This window comes from Salvia splendens, chromosome 10, assembly GCF_004379255.2.
Source record: "Salvia splendens isolate huo1 chromosome 10, SspV2, whole genome shotgun sequence".
NCBI classification, from domain to species: Eukaryota; Viridiplantae; Streptophyta; class Magnoliopsida; order Lamiales; family Lamiaceae; genus Salvia; species Salvia splendens.
Window position 1 is genome coordinate 26,760,658 of NC_056041.1, and position 9,322 is coordinate 26,769,979.

The window sequence follows — 9,322 nt, forward strand, 5'->3', positions numbered from 1 at the left end:
CTTTACTAATTCAACACAAGAACAAGTAAAACAGAGCATCAAAACAGAGAAGAGAACAGATCAAACTCGGATCCAGACTCAAACATGAGGAACAAGCACGAAACGATCAAATCTAAACTACTTGACTCAACAGAATTGAAAATGAACAGTAACCAGCAAGCCATGCAGAAATCAGAATAACACGTCCCAAGTCCACAACTCCAAACAACAATCCCACTCCGATTCAACCTGATCTCATCTCAACTACGTTCAGATCCATAACTCCTCAATTTAGATCCACCAAATTCAACAACAATTCAACTTCGATTCTACCGATCCCAATTCCAAATCAACATCAATTGCGAAAAGCATCCAAATCAGTAAAAACCAACATCAAACATCAAAACCAGAATAAAACGTAAACTAAACTTCCATAGCATCAGAAAATAGGTTCGAAACAGAACAGTGAACATCGAGCTTCCAAAGCGATGAAGTCACGGCTTAAAAACAACAGGAAATAGATTGTATCCTCACCCCCTAGGAATGGTGTTACACACTGAAACAGAACAAAACCACCACGAAACCAGAATTTCACCTCATTGCTACCAAGTGCGCAGAGAATTGTGTGTTTAATGAAGTGTAAAGGTGAGCTAAGACTAAAAGAGAAAGACTCCTAAATGAAGTCTCAATGATCCCTATATATAGGAAGGCCCGAGGCCAAAATCCCTAGGGCACGCCTTTGCGATTTGACTTTTGCACCCTTAAAATAAGGGTGTCTCGATCTTTGCTCTTTTGCTCCACTTTTGCTTCTGCCGCCACCTTCTTGATTCTCCCAGGTCAGTTTGATGAGCTGTGGCTGCTTCACTTCAAAAATCTACTTGATTGTATCCGCCATGTCAATTAGCATCATCTCCTAGGTCTGACGGATTTCTTACGCACCTGGACTCAGAAACATATGTTAGCTTCCCTAAAACGCGCAAATTTACCACATAACCAATGCATGAAATGAGACTTATCAATATGATACAAGAAACCTATCACGCCCGCACTACCTAAGGATAGTATAGTATGGAAATTCGTGATTAAAAGGGAAGGGTTAAGAGAAGTGGGGATGAGAAATAGGAATGAGCAATAACAAGTACAAACTCAAACGGGAGATTATCAAAATATCATGTACTACATCCTGGAATACTTGAGTAGGAGTTTATATAGGACCAAAAGATAGAGTTATGATGCAAAATAGGATTAGTAGTTCTAGCTTTCACAGCAGAAGTAAACAACACAGTTTCATGTATAGAGACATGAACCTCAGAGGTCTTATTAGATCAAACTCAAAAGAACTTTCTCTCAACACCCTTGCTTCACCGTTTTGCAGCTCAACATGCACATTTAGAAATACATGCAGAGCTGAGTACAGGAGTACTCAATGAACATAGTGCCAAAATATACAATTATACATTTGAAAGTATTGTCACGTCATCACAGCAACACTCATGGATTTTTACTTAAAAGGCTCGAACTTGCTAAAATTCTATGTTCAACTGCGGTCTAAGTTCTTTTACCATATCTTAACATTTGTGTACCGGGAAGGTGGCCACCTTCCACGACGGTCACATGCCAACGGCTCACGGTCCATTTGTGTACACTAGTCCAAGCAAGATTTGCTGCCTTACTTGAACCCGAATTCGATTATAACATATTTGGCATAACCAAGGCAGATAGGCATAAATCATTTATGACGGGACAATAACATTGACGAGCATGAGTTTGGATTTTTCCAAAACTCATCTCGAAAGTACTTTGGGATTTTTTTTATCCACATTAGTATGTAGGATAGAAAGCTCACCTTATTTACTTTCTAACTATTAGGAAAAGATCCTTCATTTCCCGTCGTTACTTTCTTCGTAAATCTCCCCTTTTTGGTGTTGCTTCTTGTTTCACTTCAAATTCCGGTATTTGAGTTATATCTCCATGTTTTATTGTTTTGTGAAAGAGGTATAAATGGAGATGGAAGTTTCATATATATAAGTGTTCATGGACAACGTGTACTATTTTCACAATTTGGCTAATCAATCCTACACTTAGCTTTGATGAGTACACAATTTGACTAATCAATCCTACACTTAGCTTATGACTCATCAAAGCTATACTTTTGGCATAAAATTATAATTTTTATTAATTAGTTTTATTTTTTTTTTTGGGTTAACATTTTATTTGAGTTAAGAATTTATTATAATTGGTGGCGACAACTTCGACAACTAACAATTGACAACGAAACTTTGTACATGGCTCGCCCTGAACTCACAACTTTATCATAGAACTACATGGCTTCAAGTTCATAAAAACCAAAATTCAGTTTTCGATTGTTATTTATATACATATTTAGCCGTCACTTCTTACAATTATAATATCAAAGTTCGGGTCGTCACATCCTCTCCTCCTTAAAAAAAATTTCGTCCCGAAATTTGTTGTTTCTTACATAAACATTTCTGGGTATTGTTCTCTCATTTTCTCCTCTAACTCCCATGTTGCCTCTTCTTGTCCATGGCGATTCCACAAAACTTTCACTGTTGATATTGACTTATTCCGTAACTGTTTTATCTTTTGATCAAGGATAGCTATAGGTTTCTCTTCATAGTTTAAATCTGGTGTTAGACTAACCTCTTCATAGTGGATTATGTGCTTCGGGTCATAAACATATTTCCGGAGTTGAGATACATGAAACACGTTGTGTACATTCCCAAGGCTTTGTGGTAATGCCAAACGATATGCCACCGGACCTACTTCGTCAAGAATCTTGTAAGGCCCGATGAAACGTGGCTTCGATTTTCCTTTGATTCCAAACCTAGTTATCCCTTTAGAAGGAGATACCTTCAAAAACACCTTATCTCTGATGTTAAACTTCAACTCCGTCCGACGTGCATCGACATAAGACTTTTGTCGATCTTGTGCCTCCTTGATTCTCAATCGGATTTGTCTCACGATCTCAATCATGTCATTTATCAAATCTGGACCTAGCATATTTCTTTCACCCACTTCATCCCAGTAAAGTGGCGATATGCACTTCCTTCCATATAATGCCTCGTATGGTGCCATATCAATGGTCGTCTGGTAGCTATTGTTGTGTGCAAATTCTATCAAGGGCAAAACGGATTCCCAACTACCTCCCTTATCCAGTATCCCTTATGACTGCTCGTAACATGTCTTCTAGTGTCTGAATCGTTCTTTCTGACTGTCCACCTGTTTGTGGATGAAATGCTGTGCTAAAATTTAGTATTGAGCCCAGTTCCTTCTGCAAGCTTTTCCAAACCTTTGAGGTGAGTTTTAGATCTCGATCCGATGTCATTGTTATCGAGATTCCATGCAGGCGTATGATCTCTTGGACATACAACTGAGCTAACTTCTCTGACCCATAAGTGATATGAATGGGAATGAAATGAGCACACTTGGTAAGGCGGTCAACGATAACCCAGATAGTTGTATTTCCTCGTTTGGTTTTAGGCAGACCTATTACAAAGTTCATTGTTATATGATCCCATTTCCACTCAGGAATTTCTAAAGGTTGCAATTTCCCATAAGGTCGTTGGTGCAGTGCCTTAACTTGCTGGTAACTCAACCACGTCCGTCGGTTGAAATTGGGAGTACTGGTAACTTTCAATCCTCAGTTATGGTATTAGGATATGTGTTTCAACTGTTTATCCCTGCTCCGGTGAGCCCTAATTTGGTCGGATTAATTTCATGTTGAACTATATTGTGGAATTTGTATGTCATAGCCGTATTGCAAGGATCAACTAAGCTAATTCATGAGTGTAGTCTAATCATCTTCACTTTGTTGGCAAGCTAACAAGTAGAGTTCGATTTTAGTTGATTCATCGCCCTACCTGTTAGGGATATTTACTCAAATGTGAACGATAGGATATCATGAAAGGCGTGAAACACTTTCAGATCAAACCAATTTGGTGGTTCTACCAATATTTGATCGGATACAATTTGGGTTTAGAAGTTTCGTATGGTGATTCTGCGATCCCACTTTGAACCGAAAATGATCAATAAGAAGAGGCCTGAAATGAAACGTCGCGTCTTTTCACGAAACGTTGCGTCTCTTCGTTTCTTAACCGATTTTAATAGCCCCAGCCAGGGGCTCTGTCCCTTGGAGCCCGCTACTCGGGGGCGCTGCCCCCGAACCCCCGGCTAATCATAATGAATTCAAATAAGCGTGCACTCCGCACTTTCCAAACTTGTATGATATCTCATTATAACTGTAACGCCCCACTTTTTGAACCCTAATTTTCGAAACCCTAAAGCACTTGCATTTAAAGCTTTTAATGTCGCGAAGTTCGTGGATTAATTGTCGAGTGGAATAGTTGTTGGATACTTTTCGTGACCTAATTTTGAGTTGGAATTTTGACTGGGTCAACTTTGTTGAATATGTGACGTATCTGCTTTGAATAATTGATGTGGGGTGAAATTAAATGTTTGTGAATAATTGATAATTTATTATTAGAGCTAGAAATTGTGAAGTAAATCACAATGCGAATTTAAATAATTTCTTTCGTGAGGAATATTTATTGGACTCAATTCCGTGTTGGATCCGATAAATTAAATAAATAATACAAATATCCAGTCCGGTGATAAATAACTTGTGGGGTGCACAATTTAAATAAAATACAAAGGACCGTGAATCAAACTAATCTATTAAATCTTCTCCCTGTTGACTTGGTCACCAAGTTGCATTAATTCAAATTTTAATTAGAGATTTTGTAAAGATTATCCTCCTCCGTGATCTACAAATAAATGTAAAATAAATTCAAAATTTATCCAAAAAAAGAGAAGTAAGCAGAATTCAAAAATTTCTCTCATTCCCCACGTTGGAAAAACCGTTCCCCTCTCTCCCCAAATCTCTCTCACATCCAAACCACCCATCCCTCTATTTTAAATCTCCAATTCAGTTTATTTTTCCTATTCTACACGTTCTCTGCAAGCAAGAAAAACCAAGACCCATTTTGCTCAATTTCAATTCAAGGTAAACAATTCTTCCATCGATTTGTACCTAAATTACTCCTATTTCAGAATCTAACATCAAATTGCTATCAACAGAAATCGAAACTCTCGCGTTCAAAGAATCTCCCTTTTCAGCTTTGTAAACTCCACAACCAAATTCAATTCACAGAGGTAAAATTCCTACCCAATTCTAAACATGAATCATCGCATTCAGCTCCCAACACATCATCACACTTCACTCCCCATATAGTCAATCAACAATTGAGTTTTTGCTATATTAATTGACTTCAAGTGTACGGACTGCAGTCGTAAAATATGCTAATCAGATCATTAACAATTTGATGATGATAAATTAAACGTTAAGTTAATATAACCATACCACACGATTAGCATCCCCTAGACTATATTCAAATACGGATGATCCATTTTACTTGTTTCCAATTTTACCGCGATTAAGCAACACAGTCAAAACCAAAAGAACATAACTTGAATAAGGGGAACTAACCTTTCGTGGGATCGGAGTCTTTCGGGGCTGAACGGGTTAGTTCCGGGACGTTTCGGGGCTGCATGATGTCTGTTCGGGGTGGAGTCGGAGTCAATTGAAGACTGACCGACAGGCTGGGACAGCGGCGGCTGACATCGGCCCTACCAGGCCCTCGACGGCTCTGTGCAGACGGATCTGGATGGCGACGGAGCAGCGGCGCGACAGCAGCACTGGTTCTCCCGGTGAGCGGTGGTCGCCGGCGTGAGGGTCGACGCAACCGGGGAGCGATGATTGGGCAGCCGGATTTTGGTGAAGACGACGGGATGGAGTTTCCCAATTCTGTCGAAGAGAGAGATAGAGATAGAGATAGAGATAGAGATAGAGAGAGAGAGGTGTGGAGATGGTGGAGTGTTGGGCTTGGGCCTCTTTTGATTCATTTAAAAATTGGGCCTTTGCTTTATTTAAAGAAATTTGGGCTTAATAGATTAATTGGATGATCTATTTAAAGTTAGGGCCTTCTTTTAGTTGGGGTCTTAATTAAAGTGGAGATATAAGGTGGGGAAATAATTAAGTTTTGGGCCGATAATTAATCGTGACGAATATTTAATTAATATCTGGAATAATTCAAAGAGCGCTTAAATAAATATTGGGACTAATTTCTACATTTTGGAGGAAAGTACGAGGAGCCAACAGAGGAATTTTGGGCACAAGCGGCCGCCAAATAATCAAAAATATGCAAAAATCGAGAAACGAGATAAAAGACTTTACTTAGGATGCATGCATTTTTTTATGTATTTGAAAAGTGTGTTGATATATATATTATCTAAATGTTAAAGGCGAAACATCGCAAGTGAATCGTGATACCAAAGGGAAGAGAGTACTTGAGAATTTAAGCAGTCGAGGTGGGCTTTCTATTACTGAATCTCTTTAAGGTTTTCAAAAGTATGGTTATGATGTAATAAGGGTGGTTTAAACTGTTATGTCATGCCATGCTTGTTTGATAATGAGATTGTTGCCTGATGCCTAGTTTGTGAGTTCGCTCCATTAGGCTATAGTGCTATGTTTGAGATTGTTGTCTGATGCCTAGTTTGTGAGTTCGCTCCATTAGGCTATAGGGCTATGTTAAACGAATTCGGGTCTGAGTAGGGCCGCAAACCCTATCAGGCTAGTGTACACAGGTGGGATCGTGAGCCGTCCTTGCTAGTTGGCCGGTCTTGTGGGCGAATAGTGTGGCCACACTTTCGTCGCACTATGGAAATGTTGTGATTGATGGATTGTTGAGAAACTGAGGAGATTGTTTTGACTGACCAGTCTATGATAATGTTTTTGTGTTCTCGATTATTTTCTCAAGTTAAAACTCGAGTTCACTGTGGTATGGGTGACATAACATTTATTAACTGTTTTCAGCATGTGTCCACTGAGTATATTATGTACTCAGCCCTGCATGTGTTTTCCCTATGTGCAGGTTGAGCGGCGACGAGAATATGGCGGTGTTGAGCAAGTAAATTGGAAAATGAATTGTTTATCTTTGAATTATGAGTGTCGTTGTGTCTTCACACATGACATCACTCTTTCTCTTGGTCGTTTCCGCTGTGACATTGCTTTTCCTTATCATACATTGGGCCTGCAACTTGAATCGTTTGGTTATTGGATACTTGGGATTTTGTTGGATAATGTCAAACACCTGGTCATTTTCTTTGAATATTAATTCTTGGTCCAACTCGTTATTGAAACCCTAGTTCTCTTTGTCTGTTTATTAATCCTTTTAATCACGATCGCCCGTATTTATTAACCCTAAAGGGCGATCGTGACAATAACAATATTGATCAATCAAGTTAATCCAATTACACTAAAATAACCAACACTACCAGTGGGCATACTTTTGCTAAGCCCGTATTTTAGTGAATTCATCTACAATTCATCTATAATTTATTGTAGAGAAGTCTCTTGTCTTGTCTATAATTATTTTTTCTCTTACTTTTGTTTCTCTCTTACTTTTGTTTCTCTCCACTTTAACTATTTATTATCATTTTTTTTCAAAACGAGTGCAGAAAATTTAAGTGCCCTATTTTTTGTGGACGGATGGAGTATTTGTTTTGATGTCTATCCAACAAATGACTGGTAGTGGGAGCAATGGCAGTCCTTTAACGGATGGTAACACACTACTTTCAACTCTTTAACTCACCATATTACCTTGAACACTATCACAGCTGATGTTCGATAGATCGTTATCTTTTCAGGTACCTCGGATTTTCCCTCGAGTAGAACGGTGAAATGTGAAAGGTCGAGGCGTTGTTGGTCACCCCACGAGGAGACGATCCTTATAACGACACTGAAAGAGTTAGTGACAACCAGATGCAAGTCGGACAACGGATTCCGGTCAGGGTATCTAACAAGTTTCTTGGAGGCCCTTAGGCATGAATTTTTGAAAACTGATATTCGTGCTCAATGTCACATCTACTCGAAAATTACCACCTGGAAAATGAATTACTATTCGCTAATGACAATCTTTGACCGATGGTTCAATCCACATGGTATATTGACGATGAGCAATGGTCCTAAAGTCGTGCAGGTTGGTTGTTAAGGTTTATTCTCATATTGTAGTAGATTTTGCAATTACACTACCGACTAATTGTTGTTGTTAATGACTTAGGCAGAAAGATGTCAATGCAAAGCATATGAGGAACGAGTCTTGGCCAATGTTGGATGACTAGAAGGAGGTATTCGGAAAAGATCATGTAGAGGGAGCTCGGTGAATAGACCTTGGGGGGATTCTGTTACCAAAATTTATGGTGCTAAGGCTGTCCCAAATGAGGACTCTGGAACTTATGACCACATGACGTTTGAAGAACTGTTCCTTGAAGTATTGCCCGATGGTATTCTTCCGGAGATGATTGGCGAGAGCCCATCAACACTTGAGCGAGCTACAACTAAGGTGCCACAAAAAGTAATCAAGAAGAGGAAAGTGGATGACAAGATGGATGGATTCCTCAATTTGATGAGTTGTATCCATGAAGATACAAACGAGTGCCTAAAGGAAATTTCTTCTAGAATTGAGTATGAGTTTGATCTTAGCACGAAGAGGACCGAGGTGTTCCAACAACTGAAAGGTATACCCGGGCTGACCATGAAACAAAAGTTTTATGTTTCGAAAAAGTTTGTGAAGGAGCCCGAACTCATGGATCTCTTCAGGGGATTGGATGAGGTTGCTCGACTGGCATTTGTTATGGACCTTCTTGAGAACAATGGGCTGATATGAATGCACTTGTGTCATACGCTTGTGTCGTATTTTGTCTTATAGATAACAATATCGTGTTAGGTAATGTAATATTTTACTGATACACTATGGTATGTCCATTATGGTTTGTGTTGGTGGTCCAAGGTAATATTTTATGCAACTAGGCTTTGTGAAACTGAAAAACACTTTCGTATTTTGATAAGTAGTATCCAATTGTGCCTACAATGGACTTGAAATACGCAAGTGAAGCTTTCTTCTGGTATATGATTTGTTTTTCATTATTTAGATTATTAGGGATAGATTATTCTATTTCTATTAGCCATTACTTTGCTGGTATAGTTACAACCTTTTTTTAATGTGCATCATGCAAGTGGATAAACAATAGAAAGAAGTTCATATGCAACGTCTATTTTCCATACTTAATACTTGCTCATAAAGTAGCACACGACTAAAATAGTACTCCCTCCATCCCAAGGAAGATGACCCCTTCCTTGGGCGGCACGGAGTTTTATGCAATTTTATTTTGTGTGTTGAGTGGAGAGAATAAAGTAAGAGATAAGGGATAAAGTAGAGATAAAGGTGTTTCCATTTACAGAAATAAGTCATCTTGAATGGGACAA

General features: G+C 38.9%; 2 long non-coding RNA genes across 4 annotated transcripts; one reads left to right on the top strand and one right to left on the bottom strand.

The window, feature by feature from the left end:
• Positions 1-391: 391 nt before the first annotated feature.
• Positions 392-6,006, bottom strand: LOC121750854. The gene is made up of 2 exons (XR_006039950.1): positions 5,486-6,006; positions 392-918 (listed from the first exon to the last, which is right to left on the bottom strand). It is a non-coding gene; the product is annotated as an uncharacterized LOC121750854 (long non-coding RNA).
• LOC121750855 lies at positions 4,514-8,862 on the top strand. Of its 3 annotated transcripts, XR_006039953.1 has the most exons (7): positions 4,514-5,002; positions 5,077-5,151; positions 6,301-6,366; positions 6,930-6,965; positions 7,516-7,618; positions 7,705-8,036; positions 8,118-8,862. It is a non-coding gene; the product is annotated as an uncharacterized LOC121750855 (long non-coding RNA). The 3 variants fall into 3 exon arrangements; XR_006039951.1 differs by having other exon boundaries at positions 6,930-7,618; XR_006039952.1 differs by lacking the exon at positions 6,301-6,366 and having other exon boundaries at positions 6,930-7,618.
• Positions 8,863-9,322: the final 460 nt, after the last annotated feature.